The sequence below is a fragment of the Notamacropus eugenii genome, chromosome 2 (genome assembly GCF_028372415.1).
Source record: "Notamacropus eugenii isolate mMacEug1 chromosome 2, mMacEug1.pri_v2, whole genome shotgun sequence".
Taxonomy (NCBI): domain Eukaryota; kingdom Metazoa; phylum Chordata; class Mammalia; order Diprotodontia; family Macropodidae; genus Notamacropus; species Notamacropus eugenii.
In genome coordinates, this window is record NC_092873.1 from 321720892 (window position 1) to 321741850 (window position 20959).

The 20959-nt window shown below is 40.7% G+C and overlaps 1 protein-coding gene and 1 long non-coding RNA gene across 5 annotated transcripts in view; one reads left to right on the top strand and one right to left on the bottom strand.

Moving 5' to 3' along the window:
• The window catches only part of RBFOX3 (RNA binding fox-1 homolog 3), a 967429-nt gene extending 946834 nt beyond the window's left edge, over window positions 1–20595 (bottom strand). For 2 of the 4 annotated variants that reach the window (XM_072645213.1, XM_072645206.1), the window contains exon 1: window positions 20053–20535. The gene's annotated coding sequence lies outside the window, so the exon portion shown is untranslated. Of the gene's footprint in view, window positions 1–20052 lie in introns of all 4 variants that reach the window. The other 2 variants (XM_072645209.1, XM_072645208.1) reach the window with 2 other exon arrangements.
• On the top strand, window positions 16088–19683 carry LOC140527909 (uncharacterized). The gene is made up of 3 exons (XR_011974968.1): window positions 16088–16205; window positions 18879–19016; window positions 19327–19683. It is a non-coding gene; the product is annotated as an uncharacterized lncRNA (long non-coding RNA).
• Window positions 20596–20959: the final 364 nt, after the last annotated feature.

The following is a 20959-nucleotide window of genomic DNA, read 5'->3' on the forward strand; positions in this document are numbered from 1 at the left end:
TCCAAAAGTGGCTGCTGGCTGATAGACACACCTTCCTTTTTGAACCCATTCTCCAAACCATTGTGACTCTCAATGAAGGGGGTCAAGAATCAGAAAAGCTCTTCATTTCTATCACTTACTAGACATCAATGTCATATTTGAAGGAACCAACTGGAAGGATGAGGGAGAGGCTAATAATCTAATTTCAAGTCTATATTTTGTGTTTATGAAAGAATCCCTGCTGTCAGAGGCAGGACTCTCAATTAGAGTGATAATGTCTTCTCATAAGAGATGACAGCTGCACTCCTGAAGCCAAGAAGACACCTGAGGTCCTTTGGTACAAAAAACCAGCACTGGAAAAAAACTCATTCCTGGTTTTTTTCCTCTCCCAGTGGACTTAATATTTTACACCATTTTAGTATATATTAATACATTCAAAGTGGCAAACATTATAGTTATGATCATTACTTAAAGACTTCCTTTATAACCCTCATTTTCAAATGCTCATTTGCTTTCTGAAGGAATATCCTTTAAATTTTCCATGTTCAGTCAAGTTTTCTTCTCAGGAAAAGAGCAAGCTAAATTGATGTTTGGAAGGGGAGTCTAGTTATCGTTGACTAAGTCTCCTTGTTGACTTCTGAATGCTATAGTTATGGAAAAATAAAAGAATCAAATAAACATATTTTTGCATGCAAATATCTGATATTATCAGTAGCCTAGGCTTTATTTTGCATGCCTCTTCCACTGGAACAATTCTTTTATTTGAAAAAGGAGATCCTAAGTGCAAAAAGCTCTTACCAATGAAACATTAGTATTACATATTAAAATACAAGTAAATAAGGAAAAACAAAAGTTACAGTATTGTCTATATACATATATGTAAGAAACAAAAGGCATTTACTAACATGAGGGTATATTTATAATAAGCCATTACCCCCTCCTCCATCAGTAATTCATGTTGGGTCAGATATAAAGAATCCTAAGTGAATTAAATTCAAGAAACATTTATTGAATGTCGACTATGAGTAAGGCACTGTGTGCTAAGTGCTAGAGATACCAAAAAAAAAAAAATATGAAAAAGAAATAGTCCTTTCTTTGAAGGAGCTTTGGGGTAGGGGAAGGAAAGAAGTTGCCTATATACTATATACATGTATTTATATATGCATGTATATATATGCACATACATTTATCTTTGATTCTTCTCTAATACTTTTTTCTTTTAAGACTCTAAAATCTTGGAGGGGGTGGAGCCAAAATGGCAGAGTAGAAAGATGCAACTACTCTAGCTCTTCCCCCACAGCCCATAGAATACCTGTAAAAAATTACTCTGAACAACTTTTACAGCAGCAGAAGCCACAAAATGACAGAGTGAAAGAGATGTCCAGCCCAAGGTAGCTTGGAAGGGTCAATCACATGGGGTACAGAGTGGAGCACAGCCCATGGAGCCTAGTCCAGCCTTGGCCTTGCTACACCAGCAGGTACAGGACCAGAGCAGGTCTCAGAGGTGGAATCCCCAGCGGCAGCTGCAGTTCTCAGATCCCTCAACCCACAAATGCCAAAGACAGCTTCAAAAGTCAGTGAGAAAGCTTTTTCACCTGTGTGAGAAGGGAGCAGGGTCTTCCCCTAGCCCCAGCCCCAGGTGGTGGCAGTGGTGGCAGCAGCATCCACTTTTGGAGCTCTTGACCTAAAGCCCCTGGAGAAATTGAGCCAATGATCTGGGTCTCAGTCCTGAGTGGGGACCCTGGGGTGAGGAAGAGTGCTAGCTGGTGTGGTGGAGCTGGTGGAGGCTCTGGAAAGGGAATTCTACTTGCAGATCCTGGGCAGAAAAGCTTTGGTAGCTCCCAGACAAGAGAGCAGGCCAGGAGAGGAGTAAACTCCACTCCCTTGAGCGTGCTACCTTGGAGGAACTGAGAACTTACAGGTCCCCAGAGTATACCCCCTTCTTGACAAAGGACTCAAAAGTCAAGTAATTGGCTGGGAAAATGCCAAAAAGGGAAAAAGAACTATAGAAGGTTACCTTCTTGGTGAACAGGTATTTCTTCCATTCTTTCAGATGAGGAAGAATAATGCTTACCATCAGAGGAAGACATAAAAGTCAAGGCTTCTGCATCCAAAACCTCCAAAGCAAATATGCAATGGCCTTAGGCCATGGAAGAGCTCAAAATGGATTTTGAAAATCAAGTAAAAGAGGTGAAGGAAAAATTGGGAAGAGAAATGAGAGCAATGCAAGAAAATCATGAAAAGTGAGTCAACAGCTTGCTAAAAGGAGATCCCCAAAAATGCTGAAGAAAATAACACCTTTAAAAATAGGCTAATTCAAATGGAAAAAGAGTTCCAAAAAGCCAATGAGGAGAAGCATGCTTTAAAAAGCAGAATTAGTCAAATGGAAAAGAGGTTCAAAAGCTCACTGAAGAAAATAGTTCTTTAAAAATTAGAATGGTGCAGATGGAAGCTAATGACTTTATGAGAAACCTAGAAATTACAAAACAAAACCAAAATGAAAAAATAGAAGATAATGTGAAATATCTCAATGGAAAAACAACTGACCTGGAAAATAGATCCAGGAGAGACAATTTAAAAAGTATGGGACTACCTAAAAGCCATGATCAAAAAAAGAGCCTAGACATCATTTTTCATGAAATTATCAAGGAAAACTGCCCTGATATTCTAGAACCAGAGGGCAAAATACATATTGAAAGAATCCACAGATCACTCCTGAAAGAGATCCAAAAAGAGAAACTCCTAGGAATATTGTAGTCAAATTACAGAGGTCCAAGGTCAAGGAGAAAATACTGCAAGCAGCTAGAAAGAAACAATTCGAATATTGTGGAAATGCAATCAGGATAACACAAGATCTAGCAGCTTCTACATTAAGGGATCAAAGGGCTTAGAATATGATATTCCAGAAGTCAAAGGAACTAGGATTAAAACCAAGAATCACCTACCCAGCAAAACTGAGTATAATACTTCAGGGGAAATGGTTATTCAATGAAATAGAGGACTTTCCAGCATTCTTGATGAAAAGATCAGAGTTGAATAGAAAATTTAACTTTCAAACACAAGAATCAAGAGAAGCATGAAAAGATTAACAGGAAAGAAAAATCATAAGGAACTTATTAAAGTTGAACTGCTTACATTTCTGCATGGAAAGATAATATTTGTAACTCTTCAAACTTTTCTCAGTATTTGGGTAGTTGAAGGGATGATACATATACATATACAGAGAGAGAGATACAGAGAGCACAGGGTGAGTTGAATAGGAAGTGATGACATCTAAAAAAATAAAATTAAGGGGTAAGAGAGGAATATATTGGGAGGAGAAAGGGAGAAATGGAATTGGACAAATCATTTCTCATAAAAGAGGCAAGAAAAAGTTTTTTCAATGGAGGGGAAAGAGGGGAGGTGAGAGGGAAAAAGTGAAGCTTACTCTCATCACATTTGGCTTAAGGAAGAAATAAAATGTACACTCAATTTGGTATGAAAATCTATCTTACACTACAGGAAAGTAGGGTAAATGGGGTGGGGGCATGATAGAAGGGAGGGCAAATGGAGGAGGGAGTAATTAGAAGTCAACACTTGGGGAGGAACAAAGTCAAAAGAGAGAATAGAAGAAATGGGGGGCAGGATAGGATGGAGGGAAATATAGTCAGTCTTACACAACACAACTATTATAGAAGTCATTTGCAAAACTACACATAAATAGCCTATATTGAATTGCTTGCCTTCTTAACAGGAATGGGTAGGGGTGGGGAAGGAAGGGATAGAAGCTGGAACTCAAAGTTTTAGGAACAAATGTTGAGAAATGTTTTTGCATACAACTGGTAAATAAGAAATATAGGTAATGGGTTACAGAAATTTATCTTGCCCTACAAGACAAGAGAGAAGATGAGGATAAGGGAAGGGAGGGGCAGATTAGGGAAAGGTGTAATCAGAATGCATGGCATTTTGGGGTTGGGGGAAGGGGAGAGATGGGGAGAAAATTTAGAACTCAAAATTTTGTGGAAATGAATGTTGAAAAATAAAAAGAAATAAACACACATTTTAAAAAGACTCTAAAATCTTTCACGCACACATATAACTCCCTTATATAGTCTTGGTTATTATTCCTAAAGTTATCAAGTCTTCATATTCTCATTTTAAATATAATATGGGGAAAACTAGGACAAATTAACTGGCCTATAGCCACACTAATATTTTATTTCCACTTATGGAGATACATTAGTTACAGTAGTGGATGTATAGTAAATATTATGCTGTTAACCAACATAAAAACTTACCTGTAAAATGTCAATTCACTTGAATTCTGGTAAATAGTATGGTAGGGGAAGAGACTACAAATCCCTGACCAGGAATTCCGGCAGTAGTGAGGTGGATTTATAAAAACTGTAGCAGCCTAACAGGAACTGTCCCAAGGGGCTTAAAGACTGAAACACAATGGCCAAGGACACCCCATCTGGCTGATACATAAAGGGAGAGTGTGTGATAAAAGAAGGGACATTAGAATATTACTGAAGATAAAATGGATGATTTTAATTACATGAAGCTAAAAGTTTCTGCACAAACAAAATAGTAGTTAGGATCAAAGGGTCAAGTAATTAACTAGGAGGGAAAGTCTTGGTAACAAATTTATCTGATAAATATCTGAAAGCCACAATATATTGGAAACTAAATTCAAATATTTAAGAACAGGAGCCCTTCCCCCACTGAAAGAAAAGAACCAAGTGCCTACTATGGTCCTTAGTAAGTACTTATTACTTATTAAGCGCCTACTACGTGGTAGGCACTGTGCTAAGCACTTTCACAACTATTATCTCATTTCATCCCAACAACAAACTTGGGAGGTAAATGCTATTATTAATCTCATTATATATTTGAGGAAACTGAGGCAGCCAGAGGTTAAGTGATTTGGCCAGGTATGTATCTAAGGCCAATATATAAATAGTAAGAGATATGAACAAGTTCTCAAAAGAAAAAAATTATCAACAAATAATCTAAAAATATTAATAAGATAAATGCAAAATAAAACAAGTTAGAAGTTATATGGCATACCCATCAAAATGACAAAATATAAAAATGGTAATTGCTGGATATGCTATGGGAAGACACTAATGCAGCTGTAAAGTGGTTTAATCATTTTGGAAAGCATTTGGAACTATACCTCAAAAGTCACTAAACCCTAATCTTAACCCTTGACCCACAAATACCACTAGTCATCCCCCAAAGACCAAAGAAAGAAAGGATAGGTAAATAGAAAAAATAGTAATAGCAGCATTTTTTACTGTAGCAAAGAGCTATAAATAATAAAATAGGTACCTATCAACTGGGGAATGGCATATGTATGTAAATAAAGAGATGGATTCATAGAAATCTGGGAAGACTTGAATTAACAGGTACAGATTGAAGTGGGCAGAAGAATCAGGAGAATGATTTATACAAATTACAAAATACAACTATATGGAAAATCAAAAGAAAAAAATTTAAAAACTAGAATCAATGTTAAGTGGAAACGGCCTATTCTGGTCAATTTGCCCATAAGCTTTCATCAGCCAAGCGTTCAGAAAATGGAAGGAAGAGGTAAAATGTGGAAATTGCTAATTAATCCCGTAAACTCTAATATGTCCCAACAAGTCTTAAATATAAGCCTCCCAGCCAATTGTACTCAGAGATATGCTACTGATTGTTTTAAGTCATTCTGCTGGTATATGGAGTGATTTTTTAAAAAATGTGTACCATTGCTTTCCTTGTAGGAAAAAATGACTTGTTCTATAGCCAATTTATATTGTTCATTGGTTATCTCATCTTGCTTCCCCTTGTTGAGAAAAGACTCTAGATGAGTCAAAAAAGTAACACTGTACCCAAAATACCAGGGTAATGTTGCACTGAGCTATGAATATGAGAGAGGGGAATCTAATTAGAGGTTTCTCTCTAGCAATGACCCTGTATAAACTGAAATGACTGGGTTCAGAACAGGGAGTGTTACAGGTCTCCAGCCCTAGTAACTCCCTTCTGCAGTGTCTATGTTAGAAACACAAAGAGGATTTTCAAGTTCAGAAGACTGATGCTAAATCCTAGAGATTAATAATGGGACATACATTCTCAGATATAGGTAATGTATGGATCTGTTTTTCATTATTATACATTTTTGTTATAAGGGAGGACTTTTATTTCTCGTTGGTGGGAAATACTGGGAAGTGGACTTAGCAGTTAGTGAAACAAGAGAAAAAGGAAGAAAGAAAAGAATATCAATGAATCATTAAAGCAATTAAACAGAGGAGAACAGAAGGAAGTCAGAAAGTCAGAAAGTGACAGACAAGCAAGGCAGTATTGAAACTACTATGTCAAATATGAATTATTCAAAATAAAAACATAAACTGTACATAGTGGAGAAAAAGACAAACTATACATAATAGAAGTTCACTGTTTCATATACATCCTTTTTCTTGAGATTTGTTTCCTGAGATTTATAAAGTTTATATTAAAAAGAAAATGGGAAAGAAGGAGTAGGGCACAGACAAAGATATTAACTCTGGTAGTCAAAAGTGAAGGTGTGGAAAGAGGCAGATCCAGGGAGTCTAGCTGAGCAGGGAGAAGCAACGTGAGGACACTATGAAAAAAGAAATTGTATTCTCTCTAGCATTAGAGGTGTGAGCTGTATTTGCTAGATGTAAGCCTTAGTACCTGTATACTATGCATGTTTATGAGAAAGTACAACTCAGTCTTATGGCGGGAATATTGTAGCTAACTTTTCTTACTATGCTACCTTAGTAGATATCTTTGCTTTGAGTACCTACCAGTTGACTATTAAAGGTAAACACACCAGGGTGATCTCATTAACTATAATTTTAAGATCTGGACTCCTAGAGTACCTAATCATTCCCCTGAGCACTCAACTTGAAAAATTCCCAGTGCTGACTTAGGGACAGAAGGAGTACTATATTATTATTTGTAAGTATGTATTCCCTTGCCTAAACTATCTTATATTTACTTAGCACATGTATTATATTCCCTAGTACCAGATAAGCTTCTTTAATGTAGGAACTATCTAATTTTTTCCTATCTCTCTAGTGCCTAGCATTTAGGGTTAGAATACTTGTACACAGTATGTGTTTATTTGCGTTATTGTCATTCATTCAGTAGTTAATTTTTTTAAACCTCATTTTGTCTTATTTTTGTTAGCTTTTCCCTGTTTCAAGGCTAACCTCAAGATTACATCAAAAGTTACCAGAAGTATTTAATCAAGAGACACAACCATTCCTCCACAAAACTGAGATATAATGGAATACTCATGCCAACAAGAGAATCAGACAGTTAACCTAGATGGTTAAAGATGTCCAAGGATTCCCCCAAAAAAGTGTTTTGTTTTTATTTTTTTCTTCTTTGTGGATAATATAGCTAATGTTTGTGTGCATGGACTGCTTGGGGACCAAGATTACAATCTTGCACTCCCTGTGAATTTATGGATGGGGACTAGACCTTTGTCTATTATAGTCATCTCACTACCAAACATGTTCAATACAAAATGGTTAAACAACTAAAGGGCATCTAGGTTACACAATGGATAGAGAGCTGGGCATGGAGTCAAGAAGATCTAAGTTCAAATCCAGTCTCAGACACTTACAAGCTATGCGATCCTGGGCAAGTCACTTAACCCTGTTTGCCTCAGCTCTTCAGCTATAAAATGAGCTGGAGAATGAAATAGCAAGCTATTCCAGTATCTTTGCCAAGAAAACCCTAAATGGGGTCACAAAAAATCAGATATGACTAAAATGACCTGTGACTCCAAATCCAGCATTCTTTCCATTGCACCACCCACCTTGCAACAAGGCATTTGGCAAGTCAGAATAGGAGCCTTGGTAACCATACCTTGCTCTAAACAAGTCACTTCCCTTACTTACGTCACAACTATGGGATAAGGAGGTAAGCATTTATATAGCCCCTACTATGTGTCTGACACTGTGCTAAGCACTTCACAAATATTTCATTTGATCCTCATAACAGCCCTGCAAGGTTTATCCACATTTTACAGATGGGGAAACTGAGGTAAATACCATTTAAGTGACCTGCCCAGGGTCACACAGCTAGTAAGTATCTGAGAACAGATATGAACTCAGGTCCTCCTTATTACAAGCCTACAGTGCTAACCTAGCTACATCTATACAGAAAACACTAATTCCACGTGGTATACACAGGCAAGATTAACGAATTTAGAGGCTATCTGTGAGGAAATTGCTTTTTATATCTCTGTTTAAAAGCTGTATTATATTAAATGTGCCTTAAAAGCTTTGCTATGAGGAAAGGCTTGGTCTGTTTAGGAGTTCGCTTTCTATAGCACCGGCAGTGCTACAAAGCTGGAGGCAGCCTTTGGTTAAGAAGGTGACTGATCAAACACATATGTGGGTAAAATAGCAAGAAGGAAGTTCAAAGCAAGTTAGTAAAACGACGATAGGATTCCCTCATGATTGGAGAAAAATCTACCTAGAATTTTTATACAGACCTGAACCTTCCACGCTGATTTTTTCACTCTCTGCTTTTAGTACAAAGTGATAAATGGTACGAAACAATCAGGAGAGAACATTCTGAGAGCTTGCTCAGACAATGAGCAGAAGGTAGTGGACAGGACTGCTGAACTCAGAACCAAGAAGATAGAAGTTAAAAGCCAGCCTCTGACATGACTATGTGCCCACATGGCAAGTCCCTTTAGGTATTGTAGCAGCAGGTTGTTCATCTGGAAAGTAGGGAGAATAATTCAAGGTTTTCGGGAGGCTTGAATGAAATTTTATATTATATATATATATACAGAGAGAGAGAGAGAGAGTTTAAAAATTTTTAAGCACTATATAAATGTTAGTTATTATGGTAATAAGAAAACCATTGAAATATTTCTATCTTGAAAGTAGGACATTAAAGGCTGCCCTTCCTACAGAAAAAATTAAACAGAAAATATATACAAGGGTTTTTAATGCAAAGCTTCCATGAATCCCTGAAATTAAGTTTGCACAGTGAAAAGAGCACCAGGCCTGAAGTCAAGAGATTCATTTTCCTGAATTCAAATCTGCCCTCAAACACTAGCTGAGTGACCCACTTAACCTCATTCACTTAGTTTCCTCATCTGTAAAAAGAACTGCAGAAGGAAATGAAAAATTACTCCAGTATTTCTGCTAAGAAAATCCCATATGGTGTCACAAAGAAAGTGATTGAACAACAAAAATAGTTTATTTATCTCATTTGACTTTCTTAGTCTAAGGAAATGTTCAGAGCAAATTAAATTTTTTTACCTAAGACTGAAGAAAAAATTTGGTTTCTATTAAATAGTGATCAAAAACAGTAAAGGTTAGTAGGAAGATATCTGAGCATTTACATTTATTTAATTCTCATGCCAAATCATATGAACCTTTAAATATAATGCTATCCTAATATTAATGAATGACGCAAGTATGTGGCATGTAGGTAAGCAAGACCCTAAATTTGGGCTATCTCTTTTGTGCTTTTTCTTTCCTGATTTTGAGAGTATACTGAAATGAACACATCTAGGTTTTGGAGGTGGTCTTGTAAAGTTGAAGAGATCCAGAACCATTGAGTCTAATGAGAACAGCAGTTGGTTGCAGCAGCCACAAGAGTAGTACGAGTCAGAGAAAGTTTTTATAATAGAAAGGATGGCCACAGACAAGAGGACTGTCCCAAGCCTTGCTATTTTACCAGCAAACATTTACCTGAAGTTATTTGGACAGTGCAAAACCCAAAGTGAAATGTAAAATGCTTAGTTATAAGATGCACAAACTTCTTTATGTTAAAATAAGGTTAGGTATCAGTCTCTCAGCAAATTGTAACAACAGTTAAGTTTCTGAACGTTTTTCAGTTAATGTACGCGTTTTGAATCTTTTAAAATTTAGATGTGTGTGTGTGTGTGTGTGTGTGTGTGTGTGTGTGTGTGTGTGTGTGTGCAGGTAGAAATAAATTGCCTGTCCCTGATTTATATTATTCATTGTGCATACCTTTTATTCCCTGCTTGTTAGGGAGATCCATAGCCATGAGCTATAAGTAAAACTGTCCCTGGGGACACTGAAATAGAAGAATGAATGAGCAGAGAATGTGAAAAAAGGGAGCCTAATTCTTCTTAATAGAGGTGGACACATCCAAGGATGAACCTGGTCTAAACTCTATTTCTGTCTAAAGAACAGCACCTCCAGGAGCAGTTCTTCAAGTTTAGATGCAGATTTTTTTTTACTTTTAGTACCACAAGGCCATTGCAATAGTCCAAGGAGGAGGTAAATAAAGGCTTTCATGAGGGTGGTAGCTGTGAGAGTTGAGAGAAGGGGACCAGAAATGTTGTAAAGATAGAAATGACAGATTGGATGTGGGGTGAGTAGTTGAGGATTTCACCAGCACTGTGAGACTGGGTGACTGGGAGTATGATGGTGTCTGTGACAGTAATAGAAAAACTGAGAACAGTGGGGGAGGGATTGGGAAAAGACAGTAAGTTCTGCTTTGGGCATACTGAATTTGATATGTCCGTGGGACATTCAGTTACAGATGTTGGTGAAGTGAGCCTGAAACGCAGAAGAGAAATTAGGATTGGATAAAGAGATTTGGGAATAATCTTCATAGAGATGATAATTCAGTCCATGGGATCCAAGATCACTAAGCTAGAGTGTGTGCTTGTCCTTCGTTGTGAAGAAGACCATGCCATCAGAGAAATAATGACATGACTTGCACTTGACTTTGTTTTGAGGGAGGGCTGTGCAGGTCACCAGCCTCACTTCTCCTCCAGAGTCATCTGAATCCAGTGACAAGATATTCATCAGGATGACTGGAGAGGACCCAGGATGAGGCAACTGCAGTTAAATGACTTGCCCAAGGTCACAGAGCTAGTGAGTATCAAGTGTCTGAGGTGATATCTGAACCCAGGATCTCCTGACTCCTGCACTGGTGCTCTATCCACTGTACCACCTAGCTGCCCTACTAAGCTAGAGTATATATAGAGAGAAGACAACCCAGAATACAGCCTTGGGAGATGCCCATGGTTAATGGGTATAACCTGTTTGAAGATTTGGCAAAAGAGAATAAGATGTAGTCAGACAGGTAAGAAGAGAACCAGAAGAAAGGAGTGTCATCAAAGACCAAGAGAGGAGAGAATATTCAAGAGAAGACAGTGTCAAAGACAGAGGCCAAGAAAGATGATATTTGAAAATTAAGAGATTGTTAATAACATTGGAAAGAGCAGTTGCAGTTGAGGCATGAGTTGAGAAGCCAGATCGCAGAAGGTTTAGAATCAAGGGAGGGGAGAAGTGGGAACATCAAGGTTAGATGACTTCCTCAAGTTGGTTAGCAGAGAAATAGGGGAGAAATATAGGAGAATAGGTAGCAGGAAAGATAGGATCAAGTGAGGGTATTTTATAGATAGAGGAAATGTGAATATGTTTGTACACAACAATACCAATAGTCAGGTAAAGACTGAGACTGGTGAAAGGATAGGCATGGTATTGGAGGCAATCTTCTGGCGAAGACGGGATAAGATAATTCGGGATCAAAGATGCATGCATAGGGGCTTGCTGTGGCAACAAAAAGGGCCACCTTTTCATGAATAAAACAATAGTGAAGGAGCTACCAGAGAAAGATATATGAGAGATGTCAAAGGAGGAGGGGGAAAAGAGAAAAATCCTAGGCCTTGAGAATAGGCACAGAACAAAGATTTAAGAGGGTCTTAATTCACCGGTAAAATACCAACATATGCACAGTTACACACATGCAGGATGCAAGGTAGTTGAGAGAAAGGGGTATTAGATATAGATTCAAGACTACTGGTTTTATTTCTGGTTCTGCTATTTAATGCTTGTGTGACCATAAGCAAGTAATTTAATTACTTAGAGCCTCAGTTGTCTTATCCATAAAATGAAAATATTGGAATAGAGGGTCTCTAAGGTCTCCTCCAGCTCTAAAGCTATGATCCTACAATATATAATATATTGAAAAGGAGCTATGACAGAAAAGACTGGCAAGATCCTAAAAATGGACCTAAAGCCAGTTAGTACTCAGAACAAGGGGTTGCAGCCAGTCCAACCTCCAGTAATTAGAAACTAGAGAAAAAGACCCATTCCTATAACTCTTTATAACAGGACCACACCATGGACTCACTCCTTTGAGCCCTGGGAGCTACAGCAGGAAAAAGAGCCAACCCAACACTAATGTCAGTGGTGCTATGCAATAGATATGAGACCAGTGTAACAGCATATTGTGGGACACTTATAGAACTAAAAATAATAATAACAACAAAATTCATCTAGAGAAACAAATTTTCAAGACTCTTTAAGAGAAAAATGAAAAAAGTATTGGAAGGAAGGGGACTTGGCTGAATTATTTTCAATCAAAACTACTACCAACTGTAAATCACAAAAACTATATGGAACTGGTTAAAAATTAGAATAGTTGATCAGAAGAACATATATGCAAAATAAAGTACATAGAAGTACACAAATATCATGGCATAGTATTCAATAAACCCAAAGCCTCACTATTTGACAAAAACTTCTAGAAATTCTGTAAAGCCATGTGGCAGAAATTATGTTTAGACCAACATCTCACACCACATGCTACGGTAAGTTCTAAATGTATGCTTAACCTAGATTTAAAAAAGGTCAAATTACAAACAAAGTAGAGGAACAGGGAAGAGGATGCTTTTCATACTTATGGATAGAAGAAGAGTTTGGGGCCAAACAAAAGATAAAAATGATCATAGGAGATTAAATGGACAATTTTGCCTACATATAATTTGAAAGGCTTTGCATAAAATCAATTCAGTTAAAATTAGAAAGGAAACAACTGGGGGAAAATCTTTCCACCAAGATTTTCTGATAAAAGTCTCAAATCTAAGCTATATAGGGAAATGTCAGCTAATAAAAATTAGCTATCCCTCAATAGACATGAACAAGTACTATTCAAAAGAAGAAAGACACGTTATCGACAATTATGTGAAAAAATGTTCCAAATCACTAATAAGAAAAATGCATGTTAAAAACACTTGAAGGGCACCATATCACACTCATCAGATAGGCAAAGTTGACAAAAATGGAAAATGACAATCACTGGAAGGGTTATGGAAAGTCAGGCACACTAATGAACTGTTGGTAGAGCTATGAAGAAATCCAACTATTCTGAAAAATAACTTGGAACTACACCCAAAAAGGGCAAACCCTTTGAATTAGCAATACCATTACTAGCACAGAGGTGGCATACCCAAAAAGATTAAAGAAAGAGGACAAAAACTCACAAATCAATAAACATTTTTAGTAGGACTTTTTGGTGTAGTAAAAACAAAAAGCAAAAAAATCCCTAGGAAACAGAGTGGGAACCCATTATTTGGGGAATAACTGGACAAATTATGGCATATACATGTAATAAAATATTATTACTCCATAAGAAATAATGAAAGAGATAGGTTCAGAGAAACTTGAGAAGAGTGAAGTGAGTAGAACCAGGAAAACAATTTTTACAATGATTTTCATACTAAAGGAAGGCAACTCTGAAAGACTTAAGATCTGTGATCAGTCCCATGACTATAAACCAAGCTTCCCACCTCTTGGCAGAAGAAATGGATTCAAGGTGTAGAATAAAATATGTATTTTCAAATACAGCCAATGTGGGAGTTTTGCTTTGCATGGTATACTTAATTATTATAAGGAAGTACTTTGATTTTTCCTTTATTTCAGGGAACACAGCTATTGAGGGGGGTTGGTAAAAATTATACTGATAAATTTTTTAAGGAAGAAAAGAAAGAAAAGGACATCCACAAATCATTTTTAAAACTAGAAGGGAGTAAAAGGAAGCTCACAAGCTGGAAACCACCTGGAAAATATTGGAGCAATCATCTTAAATGTGAAATATACCCCCCAAAAGTTATACATAGTGATGAGTCCTTTCTTCATCTACTATTATTCTTTGTAGAGAGAAATTTATTGATCTTTGCCAAGTTTACTTTTTTAAAAGTTTATTTTCAAAATAAAGAACATTAAACAGATTCATAGGATATGGGTTCTATTCCTGGCTCTACTACTTACTGAGTGACCATGGGCAAGTTTTCTAATCAGTCCGAGTCTCTGTTTCCTCATTTGTAAAGATGACATAATAGTTACACTATTTGCCTCATCTCAAATGAAATGCTAACTAAAAAATGTTTTGTAACCAGAAAGTACGTACACACACACACACACAGATACACACACACACACACACACATATGTATATACCATGAGCAAGTTATAGACTCTCCAACCCCCAAGAAACTCTCAAAGACTTAAAGTGGAGTTGTCCGTTTACACTGATGGAGGGAGTTTCCCCACAAGAAAAGCCCTAGACTGATGAAATTAAGAGATCCAGACCAAAATGAATATATTTTGGCATATGTGTATATATCATATCTTATGGAAAAAGCAATTTTAAAGTAAAATAGAAAGAAGGAAGGAAGTCGACAAAGATAAAGATACATGCATATGTATGTACACATGTGTATATATAGGAAGACATATATATTGTACACACACACACACACACACACGCACACACACACATACAAGAAAAAGCTTGGAGTTAGGTACAGGCAGGGATATAAAACCAAGACATAAATAAAATGGAAACAATGATGTAACAGAAAGAATCCTACTTCACAGAGGGAGAGACACACATGTTTAGGCTACATGAAAGTTTCATGAACTTGCAAAAAGAGTATAATGTTGTATAAAATAAAGGGGGAAATATTATACCTTATAAAAAAGATTTGGATACAAATGGGATCTTGTTTACAAAGCCAGTGCCTTGTGGAAAAGAAAATAGATGCAGTAGGGATTTGAGGAAATCCAGGTTTCTAGGATGAGTCTTTGTTTTCAAGGTAGAAAAAAAAGTTACAATATGGCTTTTCTCCTTCACATGTTTAAAAATAAAAAATTCCTCACCAAATGACAGCTCTATGTCAGGTTCCATTTGTCTTCATAACAGAGTATCAAGCAGGAGCGAGGAAATAAATAAACACTGAAAGACAACCAACCAAAAACTGAAGACATATGAGAGAAAGGTAATCCCCATACTGCAAACATTGAAAACAAAAACAATGATGACATTTCAATTTAGCTTTTGCCCCTGCTGCTCCACACTTTGTCTAACTCATCTCTTTGGATGGATCTTCAGAGATTCCCTTTGCTGTCCTTGCCTCTCCCTTCTGGGCAGATACAGGCTGTGCCTAGATAGGATACAGAATTGGGAATGGCAATCCCCCTGGCAACAATACTTTGCCAATTTAATCAAGACCTTAAAAAAAAAACCCTACAATTGTTTTTTATTTCCCCCAACCCTTAGATCACCAGGGTACTTTGGTGTACCAGGGTGCACCTCTCTAGCTTTAAGTCTGTCTCCTATCTCTTCTATGTGCTCAACTTCCATCACCAAAAACCTCAACAACAACATCTTACCTTTATACAGTGGCAGAGACTGGATCTGATTTCATCAGTCTGGGTGGAGAAATTCCCCTACCAATGCAAGCCAATACTTTACGTACAACATAATGTCTTGGGAGAGACAATAACATAGGTTCTCATCTGACACTCAACAATCCCATGAGGGAATGTTACTTTATAGATAAGGAAACTGAGGCTTAGAGGTTCTTAAGTTATTTACTCAAGATCACTTAACTAGTAAATGAAGAAGACTGAATTTGAGTCTATGTACTCTGATTACAAAAACTAAACAACAGCTGAGGTAGCCCAGGGGCTAGAGTGTGGAACCTGGAATCAGGAAGACTCATCTTCCTGAGTTCAAGTCCGGCTTCAGATACTTTGAAGTAGTGTGACTCTGGGCAAGTCACTTAACCTGTTTGCCTCAGTTCCTCATCCGTAAAATGATCTGGAAAAGGAAATGGCAAACTACTCTAGGATGTTTGTCAAGAAAACTCCAAATGGGTTCAGGAAGAGTTGGACACGACTGAACAACAACCTAGTGGGTTATCTTACTTTCCCCAAACTTTGAGAATCCCATTATGATGATGAGGAAGACAGGATGTCAAGCCCTCAGTGGTCATAATGGGATTACATGAGCAAAAAAAGTGGGCCCTGTCCTTGATATGAATGATTTGCTCCACACCAAATGCAAGAGACATTATACATCTAAGCGGCTAGGAGTGCTGACCAAGTCTTGGATGCACATCTATATTCCTCAGTAACTGGTGTCTGTCTCTCATCCATATGGTAGGTAAAAGAATCTCCCAACCATGGTGACAGCTCACACTGAGAGACAGGCCAAAAAGCTATGTATGCAAGAATCTCCCAGTGCCTTGCCTGCCGGAATATATATAGAAGGGATAAGATCAGCTTCTCCTTTGCTTGCTTGCTGTAGAGGGGGGAGAGACAGACAATGATCTGAAGCCTCTCTAAGTTCCAGAGAACTAAGAGAGAATGAGGAGAAGCCAGAGAAGGGCATTTCCATACTCACCGTCTACTTCTGAGAACAAAATCCTCCTCTTTCCTAGGGCAATCTAGGTCACAGCCCAGGCTCAGTTTGAGGGCTGGAGGGCATTGCTGGTGTTAGGCAATGACTCAGACAGGAGGTTGTGTCTCTGCTTGTGTACACTTTTTAAAAAATCATGAGGCTGATAGGGACAATCACAGCACACAAATCTAAGAAGCCTCTTTCTCTTTTCACTCATCTAAATTTGCACATTACCTGATTGTGACCTTTTCTCCTTCAAACACATCCTTCATGATCGCAATTTCAACTGTTAGAATGTTTGTTTTTAGGAGTGAGAGGGAGGTGGGCTTAAGTTGGGGAAAAAAACAACAGTATGTAATTTGCCTCTTTCAGTCCCTACCTCCTGTCCTAAGTACAATCCAACTACAGCTATGCCCCCTCCAAAGATGAATTGGGGGATTCAAGTAAAATTAAACCACATCTCCTTGACTGCACTGGCACAGCCTAAGTTAGGCTAAATCTTCAACCTGCAGCTAAACTGGGAAGCAAGAAGACTACCCTGTTCCTACATACTTACAAAGAAAACAGCATTGGGCTTGTGGTTGCCTGGTTAGGATTAGTGCCCTGCACTATAGCAAATTCGGGAAGAGTGAGAAACACAAAGGTGTCAGGACAAAGGTCAAAATGAAAACAGTCAAAGACACACACCCTATTCATCTGCTGCCCCAGGACCTCAAACTAGATGAAACCGACATTCCTGAACTTAGCCAACTCCTACTGCAGACAGTATGGGAGCAGGCAGCCAGAGCAAGGGGGCCCATCTTCCTTCCCAATCCTCTGGCTCAGTCTTCCCTCTAATGATCCAGCGCTTTTAGTGCCACTATTTTTCCCTTTACAATTTACGTTCACCTGGAGGGTCCGATTTTAATTAGTGTAATATCCCTGTTAACAACACAGACTAATTAAGACATCCGTTAAGAATCCATAATGTAAACTTAATGAGCAGGTTCTGCTGGAATGTTTATCCATTTTATTTATTTATTTTTAGCAGACCAGGAAAAAGCCCAAGCAAGTTTCAGATTTGAAACACAGTTATTAAACAGCACTATTCAATTAATTAAATACTACATCCTATGTGCGAAGGTACCTGTCTGTGCAATCGGGTATGTGGGCCCACTAAGCTCTGGATCTCTGCTTTTCTAACAGGAAATTAGAGACCAGAAGCACACTTTACTGAAGGAGAGATTTCAATCCCATATCTCTCCCTGAACTCTGCTCCAAACCAGAGTTCAGCTATGTCTCAAACATTACAGCTAGCACCGCTCACCTATGCTCTGGACCTCTTTTACTAGCTTTTCTTGAAAACAAACAACCAAAATCCCATCATAAATGTACTTGGTTCTCTTGCAAACACCTACTCTCCCCAATGCCAGCCAGTCATGCTTGGAGGGGTGTGGGGTGAGGAAAGATTTGTTTCTCCCAGACATAGACTGGCTTTCCCTATTTCTCATTCTGTCCCCTAAATCCTTCCTGAAGTGTGGGTTCCTACAACCTCTAACAAATGAATTTTCCCAAACATCCTTCGATCTAAGCCACCTCAGTGCTCATGCTGTGCACACTAAGCTATCTGTAGCGTTGTCCACAGCTCTGGCATCTCCTGCTGCAGCTCTCATTTAGGGATTGAGGAAAGGCTATTGAACACACTCTTTATAATAGTATTTTCTCCCCTCTACACATCCAGGCCAATTTATCACTCAGGACCAAGAGCTTACTGCGGGCTCCTGGTAGCAGAGTAATAATAAAGAGATGATTGCCCCGGGATGTGGAGCTGGTGGAGCCCTCAGTACCCCGCCCCCACCTCTGCATCCTACCCCCACTTCTCCAGCGTCCCCAGCCTGGGCGAGCATTGCAGAGCTCCGAGCCCCGCAATATTGGTATTCTGCACAGCAGCACCTCTGCTCTTCTGTGGCTGCAGAAGAAACAATAAAAAACGGCTTTGCGCGGCGCTCTCCCAAACCCTCCCAATGTCAATAGGTAGGAGAGTATCAACGAACAAGTAGAACAAGGTAGGGGAAGCCAGCGGAACCTGGTTCCCTTCCAAACGGAAAATGAACCAGGCTGGCTGTTGGGGCAGAAAGTTTAAACGTGGTCAGAGCGACAGTTGAGCTCTTGTCCCCAAGCTTCTCCAAACCTCCCCAGACTAATGGGTCTAGTTGGTCATCCCCTCCCCCAAAGTAAGGGGCTAAAATCTTCGAGGAGCATAGTTAAGGAGCCCCCAACAGCATTCACAAAACTCTGGGATATCTTTGTACCAGAAGACCCCCTTGAGGGAAATGTGAACGTTTTCACAAAGGTCGCCACGAATGCCCCAATCCCTCCTCCCCAAGAGGTAGACATCCCCTGACACAAACACACGCAGACTCACTCTCTCCCTCTCCCTCTTTGCACTCTAGGATCCAGCTGTTCTCTTTAGGAATTGGTGGGTGCCCAATGCCGCCTGCATCGCTGGCTGCCAGCAAATATTCAATCAACAACACCCGCCTAGCCCAGCACCACCCACTTAACTCCCTTTGGTTATATCCCAGTTCCAGGTAACCCTTCTCCCCACCAACCTAGTGCGTGCCCTTTGAGCGGGGTTACCCCTCCCTCCGTTAAAAATCTCTCAGAGATGGCAGCATCAAGGGATTTTCTTCCTTTCGTTATTTGAGGGAACGAGAGGTAGGCTCTGCCCCGTTTTAGTAGGCTCATTCCAAAAATAAAAGTCTAAAGCTTTGACCTAAGATAACCCTCTCCTCCCCCCCAACCCACTCCCCAGAAGCTAGTCTCCCCTCTGACAAATTCCTTCTACGGGAGAATTAATCTCTCTTTTTCCCCTCCCCACCCCACCCCCATCCCTCAAAGGGAATTCCCCCGTGCGCAGGGTATTGTGCAGCCGCCACCGATGCCACAGCACCCCGTGCCCGGGACTGCCCCGACATCTGAATGGAGCAAGAGGAAGGATTCAGCTTAGCGCGGAACACCACCAGACCGGGAGATAGAACCTCACGCCAGCTGCTCCTTCTCCATTCACAAAACCTGCTCCTCTCCTTCTCTGCCCCCTAGCCATCATCCCCGTCAACCTACGACCTCGAGAGGCAGGAGCCTGCGTGACCCCCTAACCCTTCGGGGCGCTGTCTTCCCGAATCTGCGATGCCCTCCCCTTCAGCACCTATCAGCTGTCCCTGCTGTGTCCCAGCTCTCCAGCCCTGAGACCTCTGCGAATCCCTCTAGCCTCTCTCGTCCCTCAATTCCCTCCCCCGCCCCCCAATCACTTCCTGCATTCGCGTCCCTGGATGCAATGCCCACCCCCATTTATATCCCTTGTGCTCAGCGTCCTATCCCCACCCCCGGTTCCTTCGTCTCCCCGTCTCCCTCTCCGAAGCCCCGGTTGTCCCTTCTCGTCTTCCTCTCCCTCCTCCTCCTTCTCTTCCTCTTCTTCATCCTCCACTCACCCCCATCCCTCGGTGCATCTCCTACCCCAGGTTCCATGTTTTCCCTTCTCTTCTCTCACCCCCAAAGATAATAATAACCAATAAAATAGGAATCCGGAGCCGAAGCGGCTGGCCGGGGGGCGCTGCTGTTACTCACGGTCTCAGCGTTCCCAACGGCAGGTGAGGGGAGACGCACTGCCATCCCCTAGCTGCATTCCCCACCCCCTCAAAGTGTCCGGAGAAGGCACCCCCTCAGAGGGACTGGGAGAGCCTGGCCGGCCGCAGGAAGCGGAGGAGGAGGCGAAGGCGGAGGCGGCAGAGGCTGCAGCGGATCTCGGCTCTGTAGCCTACCACGCGACTCGACTCGTGTGCAGCGTGTGCAGCGGGAGAGGTGCCCAGCAGCCTGGGCTTCGTTGGCCAGAGAAGCGGGAGAAGGAGCCCGCGGAGCCGGGGCGGGAAGGAGCCTGGGGTCCTGGGTGGGAGCTGAGGCGATTTTCGGCACCTGGAGCTCCAGAGCCGGGCACAACGCGGGAGCGAGCGTAGGGTGCCCCAGGAAAGCTCCAAGACACCTGGCTCCCTCCCTCTTTCTCTCTCGTTCTCTCTCTCTTTCCCCCTCTCCCTCCCTGTATCTTTCGCTTTGCTGAGGAGGGGAAAGAGCAGGAGCACGCAGCAGTGGCAGCAGCAGCACCCGCGCGAGTGTAGCGCGCGCACCGCCCAACGAGGGAGGGGTCCCGGGGTTAGGGAGGGTAAGGGAAGACCGTGCAGGAGAGGAGGCGGAGGAGAGGGAGCGGCCAGTCCCAGGGCGTGCGAGGACTAGGAGGAGGTGACTAGTGGCGCGCACGTGCTGTGCAATGCTGCGAGAGCCTGGCACCTCCGCACCTGCCTAGTGAAGAAGCTTTCAGGCAGGTGATGGGTAGGGCGAGGAGTAAGGCAGGCACCTCCGAAACTGGGAGGGTCCAGCTAAGCCTAAGTGGAAAAACCAGGAAAGACTGGATCTTCCTGGTCGGCTCCCAGGGGCTCCCCTCATCCTCATCTTCCACCAAGTGGCGTCCTCTCCCCCACCC